Source organism: Pseudorca crassidens, chromosome 17, assembly GCF_039906515.1.
Source record: "Pseudorca crassidens isolate mPseCra1 chromosome 17, mPseCra1.hap1, whole genome shotgun sequence".
Classification (NCBI taxonomy): Eukaryota; Metazoa; Chordata; class Mammalia; order Artiodactyla; family Delphinidae; genus Pseudorca; species Pseudorca crassidens.
Window position 1 is genome coordinate 46,277,606 of NC_090312.1, and position 17,375 is coordinate 46,294,980.

The window sequence follows — 17,375 nt, forward strand, 5'->3', positions numbered from 1 at the left end:
TTTAAATTTCATTTAGAGCATCATCACTCTTTATATTATATGACTATATAAATACAGTTGCTTGGCTGAGAGGTGCATATCTCCGTTTCATACAATCCGTCTTTTTTCCTGGAGTTAACGTTTGTCTTATTTTTCTATGCAACTGTTGTTAACTTTGCGCATCAGTTGCTCCAACAACTCTGCCACACTTATATATATTTTCCTTATGGTCATATATATCAGTTGGCAGTTTTTCCCCTGAAGGAGACTTTCCTTTTAGAATCTTCCATTATCCTGTTCCAGTATGGATTAATTACTCTTCAGTACTGCTGTGAAGCTGTTTTCCTGGAATGGACTTCTACTGTTATCTGGGGATATTCCCCTTGCAATTCTCAGGTTTCTTTTTTCTTCTTTTTGATTGAAGTAAAACTCATCATTTAAACCATTATAAATGTACAATATCATGCAACCATCACCACTATCTAATTCCAGAACATTTTTATTACCCCCAAAGCAACCTCATACCCATTAAGCAGTACTCCCTCATACAGTCCTCTCCCCAGCCACCAGCAAACACTAATCTGCTTTTTGTCTTTGTGGATTTACTTATTCTGGACATCTCATTTAATATAATTATAAAATATATTACCTTTTGTTTGTGGCTTCTTTTATTTGCCATAAGGTATTCAAAGTTCATCCCTGTGTAGCATGTACCAGTACTTCATTCCTTTTTATGGATGAATAATATTCCATTGTATGGGTAAGCCACATTTTATTTATTTCTCAGTTAATGGACATTCAGTTGTTTTTACTCTTTGGCTGTTATGAATAATATTGCTGTGAATATTTGTGTACAGATTTCTGTTTGAACACCTGGTTTCATTTCTCTTGGATATATGCCTGTGAGTAGATTTGACAGGTCGTATGGTAGTTCTGTGTTTAACATTTTGAGGAACTGCCGAACTGTTTTCCACAGTGGCTATACCCCTTTACATTCCCAATAGCAATGTGTGAGGGTTCCAATTCCTTGACATCCTTGTTAGGATCTTTTTTTTTATCATAACCAATCTAGTGGGTGTGAAGTGGTATCTCATTGTGATTTTGATATTTATTTCTCTAATGACTAATGATTTTGAGTGTCTTTTCATGTGTTATTGGCCATTTGTATTTCTCCTTGGAGAAAGGTCTATTCATGTCCTTTGACCATATTTTAATTAGGTTGTTTTCTTTTTGTTGTTGAGTTTTAAGAGTTCTAGATACTAGACCCTCATCTGTTCTCTCCCTCTCTCTCCCACTTCCCTTCTGCCTTCCTCCCCTTCTCTCTCTCCCTATGTATGTGTGTGTGTGTCAATGTGTGTGTGTAATAAATATATACATATATTTATTAGGTATTAGGTATGTGTATATAAGACCCTTATCAGATATGTAATAATAGACACTAGACTCTTATCAGATATATAATTGTCAAGGACTTTTTCCTTTGTATTTTCATTCTCTTGATAGTATACTTATATGTACACATTTTTTTAAATTTGTTGAAGTCCAATTTATCGTTTTTTCTTCTGTTGCCCTTGCCTTTGATGTCATTTCTGAGAAATTGCCAAATCTCAGGTCATAAAGGTTTATCCCTATGAGTTTTACAGTTTTAACTCTTACATTTAGCTCTTACATTTAGGTCCATTTTGAATTAATTTTTGTATATGGTGTGAGTTATAAGCCAACATTCACTTTTTAAAATTGAGGTATAGTTGATGTACAATATTATGTAAGTTTCAGGTATGCAGAATACTGAATCAATTTTAAAGGTTATATTTCATTTATAGTTATTATAAAATGTTGGCTATGTTCCCTGTGTTATACTATATATCCTTGTAACTTACTTATTTTATACATGGTAGTTTGTACCTCTTAATTCCCTGCCCCCATATTGCCCCTCCCCCTTCCCTCTCCCTACTGGTAACCACTGGTTTGTTCTCTATATCTGTGAGTCTGTTTCTTTGTGTTATATTTAATAGTTACTTTCATTTTTCAGATTCCACATATAAGTGATATCATACAGTATTTGTCTTTCTCTGACTTATTTCACTTAGCATAATACCCTCCAAGTCCATCCATGTTGTTACAAATGGCAAACTTCCATTCTTTTTTGTGGCTGAGTGATATTCCATAGTATATGTATACCACATTTTCTAATTCCATTCATTTGTTGATGGACACTGGGTTGCTTCCATATCTTGGCAATTGTAAGTAATGCTGCTGTGAACATTGGGATGCATGTATGTTTTCATTTTTTTCAGATAAATACCCAGGAATAGAATTGCTGAGTCATATGGTAGTTCTATTTTTAGTTTTTTGAAAAATCTCCATTCTGTTTTCCACAGTGGCTGCACTAATTTATATTCCCAACAAAAGTGAACCAGGGTTCCCTTTTCTTCACATCTTCACCAACATTTGTTATTTGTGTTCTTTTTCATGATAGACATTCTGACAAGTGTGAGGTGCTATCTTGTTATGATTTTAATTTGCATTTCTCTGATGATTAACGATGTTGAACATCTTTTCATGTACCAGTTGGCCATCTCTATGTCTTCTCTGGATAAATGTCTATTCAGGTGTTCTTCCCATTTTTTAATTGGGTTGTTTGTTTTCTTGATGTTGAGTTGTATGAGCTGTTTATGTATTTTAGATATTAACCCCTTATTGGTCATATCATTTGCAAATATTTTCTCCCATCAGTAGGTTATCATTTTGTTTTGTCAGTGGTTTCCTTTGCTGTGCAGAAGCTTTTAAGTTTAATAGGGCCTATTTGTTTATTTTTGCTTTTATTTCCTTTGCTTTAGGAGACAGATTCAAAAACATATTGCTACAATTTATGTCAAAGAGTGTTTCACCCATGTTTTCTTCTAGGAATCTTATGGTTTCCAGTGTTACATTTAGGTCTTTAAACCATCTTGAGTTAATTTTTGTATATGGTGTTAGAGAGTGTTCTAGTTTCATTCTTTTACATGTAGCTATCCAGTTTTCCCAGCACCACTTATTGAAGATACTTTCTTTTCTCCATTGTATATTGTTGCCTACTTTGTGGTAGATTAAATGACCATAAATTCATGGGTTCATTTCTTGGTCCCTCTGTTCTATTTCATTGATCTATGTGTATGTTTTGTATCCTACTGTTATTTTTTTTAAATTGAAGTACAGTTGATTTACCATGTTGTGTTAGTTTCTGATGTACAGCAAAGTGATTCAGTTATACATACACACACACATATATATATATTCTTTTTCATATGCTTTCCATTATGGTTTATTACAGGATATTGAATATAGTTCCCTGTACTATACAGTAAGACCTTTTTGTTTATCCATACTGTTTTGATTACTGTAGCTTTGTATATAGTCTGAAGTTAGGGAGCATGATACCTCCAGTTCTGTTCCTCTTTCTCAAGATTGTTTTGGCTATTTGGGGTCTTTTGTGTTTCCATACAAATCTTAAAATTATTTGTTCTAGTTCTGTGAAAAATGCCATTGATATTTTCATAGGGATTGCATTGAATCTGTAGATTGCCTTGGGCAGAATGCTCATTTGAATAATATTAATTCTTCCAGTCCATGAACAAGGTATATCTTTCCAAATATTAGTGTCATCTTCAGTTACTTTCATCAAAATATTAGCAAACTGAATCCAACAATACATCAAAAGAATCATACACCATGATCAAGTGGGATTTATTCCAGGATGCAAGGATTTTTCAATATCTGCAAATCAGCACTGTGACACACCACATTAACAAATTGCAGAATAAAAATTATATGATCATCTCATTAGACACAGAAAAAGCTTTTGACAAAATTCAACATCCATTTATTATAAAAACTCTGTAGAAAGTGGGCATAGAGGGATCATACCTCAACATAATAAAGGCTGTATATGACAAGCCCACAGCTAACATCATACTCAATTTTGAAAAGCTGAAATCATTTCCTTTAAGATAGGAAAAAGACAAGGATGCCTACTCTCACCAGTTTTATTCAACATAGTATTGGAAGTCATAGCCACAGCAGTCAGACAAGAAAAAGAAATAGAAGGAATCCAAATTGGAAAATAAGAAGTAAAACTGTCACTGTTTGAAGATGACCTGATACTATTCATAGAAAATCCTAAAGATGCCACCAGAAAACTTCTAGAGCTCATCAATGAATTTGATAAAGTTGCAGGATACAAAATTAATATACAGAAGTCTGTTGCATTTCTATACACTAACAACAAATGCTCAGAAAGAGAAATTGAGGAAACAGTCCCATTTACAATTGCGTCAACAAGAATAAATACCTAGGAATAAACCTGCCTAAGGAGATAAAAGACCTGTACTTGGGGGCTTCCCTGGTGGTGCAGTGGTTGAGAGTCCGCCTGCTGATGCAGGGGACACGGGTTCGTGCCCTGGTCTGGGAAGATCCCACATGCCATGGAGTGGCTAGGCCCGTGAGCCATGGCTGCTGAGCCTGAGCGCCCAGAGCCTGTGCTCCGCAATGGGAGAGGCCACAACAGTGAGAGGCCCGCGTACCGCAAAAAAAAAAAAACACCTGTACTTGAAAACTGTAAGACACCAACTTTATATTTTTGCATTAGGTATGCAGTTTTCTCATCACCATTTCTTAAAAAGACAGTTTTTTTCTTCATTGAATAATCTTGGCACCTTTGTAGAAAACCTTTGACCATAGGTTTATGTGTTTATTTCTGGACTCTCAGTTCTGTTCCCTTGATCTGTAAGTCTACCCTTATTTCAGTACCACACTGTTTTGTTTACTATAGCTTTATATTAAGTTTTGAAATTGTGAAGTATGAGTCTTCCAACTTTGTTCTTTTGCCAGGTTGTTTGGTTATTTGAGATCCCTTGCAATTCTATGTGAGTTTTAGAATCTGTGCTTCCATTTCTGCAAAAAAAAAAAGAAAAAGACAAGACTGTTGGAATTTTGATATGGATGGCATTGCATTTGTAGGTCACTTTGGGGGATTATTGCCATCTTAACAATATTGAATCTTCCAATCTGTGAACATGGGATATATTTCCATTTATTTAGGTATTCTTTAATTTCTTCCAGCAGTTTCTTACAGTTTTCAGTGTACAAGCCTTATACCTCTTTGGTTAAATGTATTCCTACATATTATTTTTGATGCTAAAAAACTGGTTTTCTTAATTTCCTTTTTGTGTTATTTATTAATTGTGTATAAAATACCACTGATTTTGTGTGGGGACATTTCTATGAGCTTAAAGAAATAAAGGATCATAAGAGAAAATTATGAATAATTAATTGTATGCCAATTAGGTAATTTAGATGCAATAGAAAAATTACTAGAAACACAGAAATTACCAAAACTTACTCAAGAAGAAATAGAATATCTGAGTAAACCTATAAAACATCAGGAGATTGAATTTGTAATACAAAATCTCCCAACAGAGAAGAGTCTAAGATTTGTTGGCCTTACTGGTGAATTCTACCAAACATTTAAAGAAGAATTAATACTAGTCCTTCCCAAGTTCTTCCAAAAAATTGAAGAGGAAGGGACACTTCTCAGCTCTTCTATGAGACCAATATTACTCTGATATAAAAGCCAGACAAAGATATCACATGAAAAGAAAACTACAGACCAATATCTCTTAAAATACGGGTGCAAAAATTCTCAGTAAAATACTTGAAAACCATATTTAGCAGCACAATAAAAGATTATGCACTATGGCTAAGTGGGATTAATCCCAAGAATACAAAGGTGGTTCAACAGTTTAAAATTAATCAGTATAATACACCACATTAACAGAAGGCAGGGGCAAAGAAGATGCATCACTATCTCATTTGATGCAGAAAAAGCATTTGGCAAAACCCAATACCCTTTCTTGGTAAAATCTCAGAAGCAAGGAATAGAAGGGAACTTCCTCAACATGACAAAAGGTAAAAACCCACAGCTAACATTGGAAATATGGAAATATGGAAAACCCACAGCTAACATTGTACTCACTGGTGAAAGACTGAAAGCTTTCCCCTCTAAGATAAAGAACAAGTCAAGGATGCCCACTCTCACCACTTTTACTTAACATTATGGAAGCTGTCACTTGAGCAATTGGTCAAGAAAAAGAAAAAAGACATTCAAATAGGAAAGGACAAAGTATTCTCCAGTCACACATGACATGGTCTTATGTGTAGAAATCCTAAAGAATCCACATAAAAAATTTAGACCTAATGAATTCAGCAAAGTTACAGGATACAAAGTCATTTATGATTTTAGTAATTTGAGTCTTTTTTTCTTAGTCTTCATCAATTTTAAACTTTTCAAATAACCAACTTTTTGTTTTGTTGATTTTCTCTGTTGCTATTTTATCTCTATTTCATTTATCTCCACTCTAATCTTTATTTCCTTCATCCTTGTAGCTTTTGATTTAGTTTGCTCTTATTTTTACTAGTTCTTTAATGTTTAATGTTAGATATTGATTTGAGCAATTTTTTTAGTATAGGCATTTATAGCTGTATGTTTTGCTCTGAGTGCTGCTTTTGCTGCATCCCATAGGTTTTGGTATGTTGTCTCCTTGTTTTCACGTCTCAACGTGTTTTCTCAGTCTTCTGTTATTTTTCTCTTTGACCCATTGGTTGTTTAAGAATATGTTTTTAATTTACACATATTTGTAAATTTTCCAGTTTTACTTCTGTTATTGATTTGTAGTTTCATTCCATTGTGGTCAGAGAGAATACTTTGCATATCAGTGTTTTAAAACTTTTTGAGACTTCTGTGGTCTAACATATAGTTTGTCCTGGATGTTTTATGTGTACTTAAGAAGAATGTATATTCTGCTGTCATTGACTGAAGTGTTCTGTATAGTCTGTTAGGTCTATTTGGCTTATAGTGTTGTTCATGTCTTCTCTTTCCTTTTTGATCTTCTGTCTAGTTTTTCATTCATTATTGAAAGTGGGGTTTTGAAGGCTCCAATTGTTATTGTTAAACTGTGTGTTTCTTCTTTCAATTCTGTCAGTTTTTCCTTCTGTTGTTAGGTACATATATGTTTATAATTGTTTTCTTTTTAATGAATTCACCCCTTTATCGTTACATAATATCCTTTTTTTTCCCTTTTAACAATTTTTGTCTTAAAGTTCGTTTTCATCTAATGTTAGTATACCCTCTCCAGCTTTCTTTTGGTTATTGTCTGCATCAAATATCTTTTTCATTCTTTCACTTTCAGCTTATTTTGTGATTGGATCTAAAGTGAATATCTTTAGACAACATATAATTGGATCATATTTTTAATCCATTCTGCCAATCTCTGCTTTTTAATTGTTTGTGACATTTAATGTAATAACTAATAAGGAAGAACAGCTCTACCCATTTTGCTATTTGTCTTCTATAAGTCTTTTATCTTTTTTTATTCTTCAATTCCTCCATTAATGCCTTCTTTTATGTTTAATAGATTCTTCCTAGTGTATCATTTTTATTCCCTTTTTATTTCCCTTGTCATATATATTTTAGTTATTTTCCTAGTGGTTGCACTGGGGAATAACTGAATTTACAACAATCTAGTTGGAATTAATATCAATTTAGTTTCAAAATTATATAAAACTTTACTCTTATATAGCTATATCCCACCTTTATGTTGTTATTGTCTTTATACATTGCATAATCTATCAACCTAGATTTGCATTTTTATGTATTTGTTTTTTAAATCATACAGGACAAAAGAGGACTCACATCCAAAAATTCATTGATACTGACATTTATATTTACCTATGTAGTTATGTTTACTGGTGTTCTTTATTTCTTCGTGTGAATTCTAATTACTGTGTACTGTCCTTTTATTTCAGCCTGAGGATTTCCTTTAGCATTTCTTGTAAGGCAGGTTTACAAGCAATGAACTCTCTCGGTTTTTGTTTATCTACAAATGTCTCGATTTCTTTTCATTTGAAGGTAGTATTCCAGATATAGATTTCTTGGTTGATGTGTTTTTTGCTTTTAGTAACTTTGTCATCCCACTGCTTTCTGGCTTCCATAATTTCTGATGAGAAATCAGCCTTTTCTCCAATTGAGAATCCCTTGTAAGTGATAAATTGCTGCTTTTCTTCAAGATTTTCTCTTCGTCTTTTAACAGTTTGCTTATAATGCATCTGAGTGTGAATCTCTTTGAGTGTATTTTGCTTGTAATTTGTTGAGCTTCTTGGATGTGTCAGTGTGTGTATTTCATCAAATTTGGGAAATTTTCTGCTATTTTTTCTTCAAACATTCTTTCTGCCCTTTCTCTCTCCCCTATCCTTCTGGGTCTTCCATTATGCATTTGTTGGTATTCTTGTGTAGTCCCACAGGTACCTTAGGCACTGTTCATTTTTCTTCATTGTTTTTTCTTTCCAGTCATCAGATTGGGTAATGTCATTGACTTATCTTTAAATTTGCTGCTTCTTTCTTCTGCCTGGTCATATCTACTGTTGAACCTTTCTAGTGAATTCTTCACTTCAGTTATTGTAATTTTCTTCTCCAGAATTTCTATTTGATTCCTTTTTATAATTTCCATTTCTTTATTGATATTTTAATGATATTGATATTTTGGCAAGACACTTTTCTCATGGTTTCCTTTAGCTCTTTGGGCATATTTAAATTAGTTTATTTGAAGTCTTTCTCTAGTAAGTCCAATATCTCTGCTTCCTCAGGGAAGGTTTCTATTAATTTCTTTTTTCCTGTGTGTGGGCCATACTTTATTATTTCCATGCCCTGTATTTTTTGTTGTTGTTGAAACCGGGTATTTTGAGTATTATAATGTGCTAACTGTGGAAATCAGATTTTCCCCCCTTCCCAGGGTCTGTTGTTCTTGCTTGTTGTAATTGTTGTTTTTTTTGCTTAATGAGTTTTCTGAACTAATAGTATAAAGTCTTTATTTGTCATGTGTGGCCATTCAAGTGTCTTTTTGATATCTTCATGGTCAGCTAATGATTTGGCACAGATTTCCTTTAATACCTAGAACCAAAAAAAGAAAAAAAGCCCTTTCCCAGTCTTTGCATATGACCTCTGTGTGTGTGTTGGGGTGTGCCTTCAGTACTCAGTCTGGAAGTTTACAGCTCTGCCTTTGCCTTCACTTATTGCTTGTGAGGAACCTGAAGGTCAGCCAGGGGTGAGAGCTTGGGAACTCCTCAAGCCTTTCTGTGAGCATGAGCCTAGCCTTTAGCATGCATGTAGCCTTCTAAATTCCTTGGAACATCTGAGAGTCTTTCAGTGCCTTTATTCCCCAACACATCTCTTTCCCTAGCCTTTCCTCCTGAGCTTTTTGTTTTGCCTATTGTTTGCTCCAGTTGTTATCCCTTCCTAGGTGGAAGTGGCTAATACATTTCCATATAAAAGTTTTGACAAATAGATTCAGATAGTAGCCTCAGACCTGGGAGAGTTCTTAGGTGAAATATAGGCAAGGCCTTTGAGATGATTCTTCGGGGAGCCACCAGAGAGGTCAAAAAAAATGCCACCACTATTCTTTGAGACTGGTCTGTATTTCTCTCTCTAGTAGTGGGAACCTAAATCAGGAATGAGACCTGTTATTTTCAAGGCCACAGCCAAAGTGGGTTGGTGGAACTGTTCCCAGGCAAGTTAAAATGCCACAAAACTCTTTACCAAATTTAGCTGATTTTTTCTTCACTAAGCATTCCCCTGTTTTTTGCAAGGTTTTGATTAAATTCCAGAATTTAGGAAAAAGTTGATTCTGGAAGTTTTTGACACTTTATTTGTTGCTTTTGTGGAGGGAAGGACTTTTAGAGTTCCCTACTTGGCAATTTTCGCTGACATCACTCTCTTCTTAATTCCTTTGCTTTCTTCTTTCTTCATTTTGCTCAAGTGCATTCTCCAGGAGCTTCATTGTAAAGGACATTGGGTTGGTGAATTCTTTTAATCTGTGTATTTACTTACACACTTGATTGGTAGTTTGGTTGGATAGAAAATGCTGAGTTGAGGATGAACCTTAAAAACATTATGCTAAATGAAGAAGCCAGACACAAAAGATCTGATATCATATGATTCCACTGATATAAAATGTCTCGAAAAGGCAAATCTATAGAAACAGAGTAATGATTGCCTAGATTGGATTGGGAATGGAGAGTGACAACAAATGAGAGTGAGGTATCTGATGATAGTTGCTGTAAAAGTTCTATATTTCTCATTTGTGGCCACTCAGGTCTCTTTTGTGATATCTTCATGGTCAGCTAATGATTTGGCAGAGATTTCCTTCACTGCCTAGATCGAAAAAACAAAAATAGATTGGGGCAGTGGTTGCGCAACTCTGTAAATATACTAAAAATCATTCAATTGTACACTCAAAATGAGTGAATATTATACTATGTAAATTATACCTCAATAAAGCTATGGAGGAAGAGGAAGAGGATGAAAATAAGAATTAGTAGAGCTCTGCTTGGTAGTGCTGTCAAAACCTGCTGAGTGAAACACAGTGAGTGAATCTTCAACCTCAGGAGCCTGTGCTTTGGGAACTCACAAGAACAAGCTGGGTTTCCCTTGTGTTGATTAAATATAGAATTTGATTTTTTAAATTTCCAGGTTGAAAATTATTTTCATTCTAAAATTTTAAGGCATTTTGCTTTATTTTCTAGCAGTCTATGTTAATTGGCTCTTAATTCTATGAAGTCCAGTGCCATTCTGATCCCCAGTTCTCCAAGGCCCTTAGTAAATGGCTTTGTCTTTTATTTCTGTTTTTTTGTTTTGTTTTGTTTTGCCATTGTTGCTCTGGTAGTATTTTGGATTGTGTGTTTACCTTAGGTTTTCTGAAATTTCCTATTGTTTTGTCTCTTTTTGTAGTCTTTTTTTTTTAACTCAAAGTTTTCTCCTGAGCAATTGGTGAACTTCTTCGATCTCAAGACTTAGGTTCTTCTGATGTGGAAATTTGTGGATATTTCTTTGATAATGTTTCTCATCTCCATTTTCTTTGTGTTCTCTTCCTAAAACTATTATATTAGTAATATATTAGTAACATTAGCCTACTTGACTCTGATTGTTTCTCTAATTTTCATATATTTTATTTCTTATTTTTCATCTTCTCATCTTTCAGGTTTACTTCCTAATAGCCTTCCTCAATTTCTTTATTTGGCAGCATAGTCCAGAGAACAACTTGGAATTGAGTATTAGCCATTAGTTCTTTTAAAAGCCACAAGTCATTTCCATCACTGGAAAATTCTTTCACTTCTTCCACATTGTGCAGCAGCAATCTCTCCTTTCCTCCCAGCAGTTTCACTCCTAGTTTTCCACCAAAGGGAAATGAAAAAATAGGTCCACACAAGAACTTATAGTATATCCAATTCATCCAAGTTGTCAAATGTTGGCTTAAAGTTGTTCATAGTATTCTCTTATTTTCTATTTAATGTCTATAGGACTGTGGTGATAACCCCTTTCTTATCTTTGATATTGATCATTTGTGTTCTTTTTCTTTATCAGTTAGTCTAGCTTGAGATTTGTCAATTTTGTTTCTCTTTTCAAAGAACCAACTTTTGGCATTTTAATTTTATATATTTTTTTCTATTTTGGTGATTTTTCCTTTTTATGAATTCCTTTCTTCTATTTTGGGTTTAGTTTGCTCTCCTTTTTATAGCATTTTTAGGTGGATTGTTAGGTCATATGTTGTAGATATTCTCTTATAAGAATGTGTAAGAACAAGTGATGGTAGTCAGAAAGAGAAAGACATATACCATATGATATCACTTATACGTAGAATCTAAACTGTGGCACAAATGAACATATCTACAAAACAGAAACAGACTCACAGACATAGAGAACAGACTTGTGGTTGCCAAGGGGGAGGGACATGGGGGAGGGAAGGACTGGGAGTTTGGGATTAGCAGATATAAACTATTATATATAGGATGGATAAACAACAAGGTCCTACTGCATAGCACAGGAAACTATATTCAATATCCTGTGATAAACCATAATGGAAAAGAATATAAAAAAAGAATGTCTATATGTGTATAACTGAGTCACTTTGCTGTACAGCAGAGATTGGCACCACATTGTAAATCAACTGTACTTAAATTTAAAAAAAAAATTACAAACCTAAAAAAACGGAATGTTTAAGAACAAAGCTGAAGGAATAACCCTCCTGTGAGATTTCAGGCAATACTAAAAAGCTACAGTAATCAAAGCAGCATGGTATTGGCACAAAAACAGACATATAGATCAATGGAACAGAATAGAGAGGCCAAAAATAAATCCACACACCTAAGGTTAATTAATACATGACAGAGGAGACAAGAAATAAACCCACACACCTACAGTTAATTAATACATGACAAAGGAGACAAGAATATACAATGAAGAAAAGACAGTCTCTTCAACAAGTGGTGTTGGGAAAGCTGGGCAGTTACATGTAAGTCAGTGAAATTAGAATACTCCTTCACAGCATTTACAAAAATGGTTCAAAGACCTAAATATAAGACATGACACCATAAAAATCCTAGAAGAGAACATAAGCAAAACATTCTCGGACACAAATCATAGCAGTATTTTCTTAGATCAGTCTCTCAAGGCAAAAGAAATAAAAATAAAAGTAAACAAATGGAACCTAGTCAACCTTAAAAGCTTTTCACAGCAAAGGAAACCATAAACAAAGCAAAAAGACATCCTACGGACTGGGAGAAGATATTTGCAAATGATGCTACAGACAAGGGCTTAATTTCCAAAGTATACAAACAGCTCATACAACTCAATATCAAACAAACAAACAACTCAATCAAAAAATGGGCAGAAGACCTAAACAGACATTTCTCCAAAGAAGACATAACAGATGGCCAGCAGGCACATGAAAAGATGCTCAACATCGCTAATTATTAGAGAAATGCAAATCAAAACCACAATGAGATATCACCTCACACTGGTCAGAATGGCCATCATCAAAAAGTCTACAAATAATAAGCACTGTAAAGGGTGTGGAGAAAAGGGAACTCTCTTACACTGTTGGTGGGAATATAAATTGGTACAGGCACTGTGGAAAATAGTATTGAGGTTCCTTAAAAAACTAAAAATAAAGTTATCATATGACCCAGCAGTCCCACTCCTGGGTATGTATCTGGAAAAGATGAAAACTCTAATTCAAAAAGATACATGTGCACCCCAATGTTCATAGCACTATTTACAATAGCCAAGACATGCAAATAACCCAAGTGCCCATCAACAGTCAGTTGCCTTAAGAAGATATGGTATATATACACAATGGAATATTAGCCGTAAAAAAGCATGAAATATTTCCATTTGCAGCAACATGAATGGACCTCGATAATATCATAGTAAGTGAAGTAAGTCAGACAGAGAAAGACAAATATTATATGTATCACTTATATATGTAGTTTAAAAAATAATACAAATGAATCTATGTACAAAACATAAATAGACTCACAGACATGGAAAACAAACTGGTGGTTACCAAAGGGGAAAGGAAGGGGAGGAGGGATAAATTAGGAGTATGGGATTAACAGATACAAACTACTATACATAAAATAGATAAGCAACAAAGATTTATTCTACAGCACAGGGAACTATATTAAGTATCTTATAATAACCTATAATGAAAAATAATGGGAAAAAATATATATTTTGTATATTTATATACTTATGTTTTTATATTATACACAATATTATATATATATATAATCACCTGAAAGTAACACAATACTGTAAATCAACTATACTTCAATTAAAATAAAGAATTTATGTTTTCCTTGGAGCACTACTTTAGTTGCACTGCAGCAATTTTTACATTTTTTTTTTTTTTTTTTTTTTTTGCGGTACGTGGGCCTCTCACTGTTGTGGCCTCACCCATTGCGGAGCACAGGCTCCAGATGCACAGTCTCAGCAGCCATGGCTCACGGGCCCAGCCGCTCCGCGGCATGTGGGATCTTCCCGGACCGGGGCACGAACCCATGTTCCCTGCATCGGCAGGTGGACTCTCAACCACTGCGCCACCAGGGAAGCCCTACATTATATTTTAATTGTCATTAAGTTTAAACTATTTTTAACTTCCTTATTATCTTTGACTTGTGAATTATTATAAAGTATGTTATTTAATTTCTAAGATATTTGAGATTTTTCTGGATATCTTATTAATAGATTTCTTAATTTACTTTGTTGTCAGAGAATATAGTCTATATGATTTCAAGCTTCTTAAATTTATTTTTTTATTTTTAGCATTTTTTTAAAGTTGACATATATATTAGTTACAGGTGTACAACATAATGATTTGACATTTGTATATATTGTGAAATGTTCACTTCAGTAAGTCTAGTTAACATCTGTCACCATACATAGTTACAAAATTTTCTTTCTCTTGTGATGAGAACTTTTAAGATTTACTCTCTTAGTGACTTTCAAATATGCAATACAGTAATATTAACTATAGTCACCATGCTGTATACATTACATCCCTGGGACTTATTTTATAACTGGAAATGTGTACCTTTTGACCCCCTTCACCTACTTCACCTACCCCTTAGCCCCACCTGTGGCAACCACCAATCTGTTTTCTGCATCTGTAAGTTTGTGGGGTGTTTTGTTTTGTTTTTAAGATTCCACATATAAGTGAGGTCATACGGTATTTGTCTTTCTCTGTCTGATTTATCGTAATGCCCTCAAGGTCCATCCATGTGTTGCAAGTGGCAAGATTTCCTTTTTTTTATGCCTGAATAATATTCCTGTGTGTGTGTGTGTGTGTGTGTGTGTGTGTGTGTGTGTATGTATATATATATATATATATATACCACATTTGCTTTATCCATTCATCCATCAGTGAACACTTAGATTGTTTTCATGTCTTGGCTATTGTAGATGTCCTGCAATCAACATGGGGGTGCATATATGTTTTTGAATTAGTATTTTTGTTTTCTTTAGAAATGCCCAGAAGTGAAATTGTTGGATCATGTGGTAGTTCTGTTTTTGATTTTGAGGAACCTTCATACTGTTTTCCTTAATGGTTGCACAAATTTACATTTCCACCAACAGTGCACATGTTCCCTTTACTTCACATCCTCGCCAACACTTGTTATTTCTTGTTTTTTTGATGACAGCCTTCCTAACATGTGATAGCTCATTGTGGTTTTGATTTGCATTTCCCTGATGATTAGTGATATTGAGCATCCTTTCTTGTATATGTTGGCCATCTGTATGTCTTCTTTGGAAAAATGTCTGTGCAAATCCTCTGCCCATTTTTAAATCAGGTTGTTTGGGGTTTTTTGCTATTGAATTGTATGAGTTCTTTATATATTTTGGATATTAGCCCCTTATCAGATATATGATTTGCAAATATTTTCTCCTATTCAGTAGGCTGCCTTTTCATTTTGTTGATGTTTTCCTTTACTATACAGAAGATTTTTAGTTTGATGTAGTTCCACTGATTTATTTTTACTTTTTGTTGCTTTTGCTTTTGGTGTCAAATCCAAAAAATCATTGCCAAGACCAGTGTTATGGAGCTTACTGCTTATATTTTCTTCCAGGAGTTTTATGGTTTCAGGTCGTACATTCAGGCATTTAATCTATTTTGAGTTAATTTTTGTGTATAGTGTAAAGTAAAGGGTCCAGTTTCGTTCTTTTGCATGTAGCTGTTTAGTTTTCCCAATACCATTTATTGAAAAGACTGTCCATTTCCCATTGTATAGTTTTGGTTCCTTTGTTGTATATTAATTGACCATATATTAGTGGGTTTATTTCTGGGCTCACTATTCTGTTCCGTTTATCTATACATCTGTTTTTAGGCCAATACCGTACTGTTTTGATTACTATAGCTTTGTAATATAGTTTGAAATCAGGGAGTGTGTTACCTCCATCTTTGTTGTCCTTTCTCAAGATTGCTTTGGCTATTTGGGTTCTTTTGTGATTCCATACAAATTTTAGGAATTTTAGGAATTTTTGTTCAATTTCTGTGAAAAATGCCATTGGAATTTTGATAGGGATTGCATTGAATCTGTAGATTGCTTTGGGTAATATGGACATTTTAATGATATTAATTCTTGTGATCCATGAGCACAGAATATCTTTCCATTTATTTGTGTCATCTTCATTTTCTTTAATTAATGTCTTAAAGCATACAGGTCTTTCCCTCCTTGATTAAATTTATCCCTAGGTTTTTTTATTCTCTGTTGCAATTGCAATTGGGATTGTTTTCTTAGTTTCTTTTTCTGATAGTTTATTTGTGTATAGAAACACAACAAATTTTTGAATATTGATTTTGTGTCCTGCAACTTTACTCAATTCACTTATTAGTTCTAACAGTTTTTGGTAGAGACTTCAGCGTTTTCTTTATGTCACTTGCAGATAGTGACAGTTTTACTTCTTCCTTTCCAATTTGAATACCTTTTTCTTTTTTTGGCTAAATTGCTCTGGCTAGGAGTTCTAATACTATATTGAATAAAAGAGGTAAGAGTGGCCATCCTTGTCTTGTTCCTACTCTTAGAAGTAAAGCTTTCAGCTTTTCACCATTGAGTATGTTAGCTGTGGGCTTGTCATATATGGCCTTTATTAGGTTGAGGTATATTCCCTTTATATCTGCTTTGTTGAGAGTATTAAGCATAAACGGATGTTGAATTTTGTCCAATGCTTTTTCTGTATTTATTGAGATATCATATGATTTTTGTCCTTCATTTTGTGATGTGGTATATCACATTGATTGATTTGTGGATATTGAATCATCCTTACATCCCTGGAATAAATCCCACTTGATCATGCTGTATGATCCTTTTAATGTATTGTTGAATTTGGTTTGCTAATATTTTGTTGAGGATTTTTGCATCTATGTTCATCAGGAATATTGGCCTGTAATTTTCTTTTCTCATGGCATTGTTTTCTGGTTTTTGCATCAGGGTGATGCTGGCCTCATAAATTGAATTTGGGAGTGTTTCTTGGAAGAGTTTGAGGATTGGTATTGATTTTCCTTTGAATGGTTGGTAGAATTCACCAGTGAAGCCATATGGTCCTGGACTTCTGTTTGTCGGGAGGTTTTTGATTCTGATTCAATTTCATATTTTCTATTTCTTCATGATTCAGTCTTGGTAGGTTGTATGTTTCTAGGAATTTATCAGTTTCTTAGAGGTTGTCAAATTTGTTGCGTATAACTGTTCATAATATAATCTTATCCTTTGTATCTCTGTGGTATCAATTGTAATGTCTCCCCTTTCATTTCTGATTTTATTTATTTGAGTCCTCTTTTTTCCAAGCCTCTTAAATTTATTGAAACTTATTTTATAGCCAACATATAGTCTGTCTTGGTTACTGTACCATATCTCTGTGAATATAATTTGTATTTTGCAGTTGTTGATGTAACTTTTATAATTGTCAGTTAAATCAAGGTGGTCCATAGTATTGTTAAGATGTGTGTCTTTTCTGGGTTTTCTTTTGTCTA

At 33.9% G+C, this 17,375-nt stretch overlaps 1 protein-coding gene across 1 annotated transcript in view; it reads left to right on the plus strand.

Annotated features, from left to right (window-relative positions):
* C17H8orf88 (chromosome 17 C8orf88 homolog) overlaps positions 1–17,375 on the plus strand; it is a 40,363-nt gene that overhangs the window by 17,796 nt on the left and 5,192 nt on the right. The gene's annotated exons all lie outside the window — the stretch shown is intronic.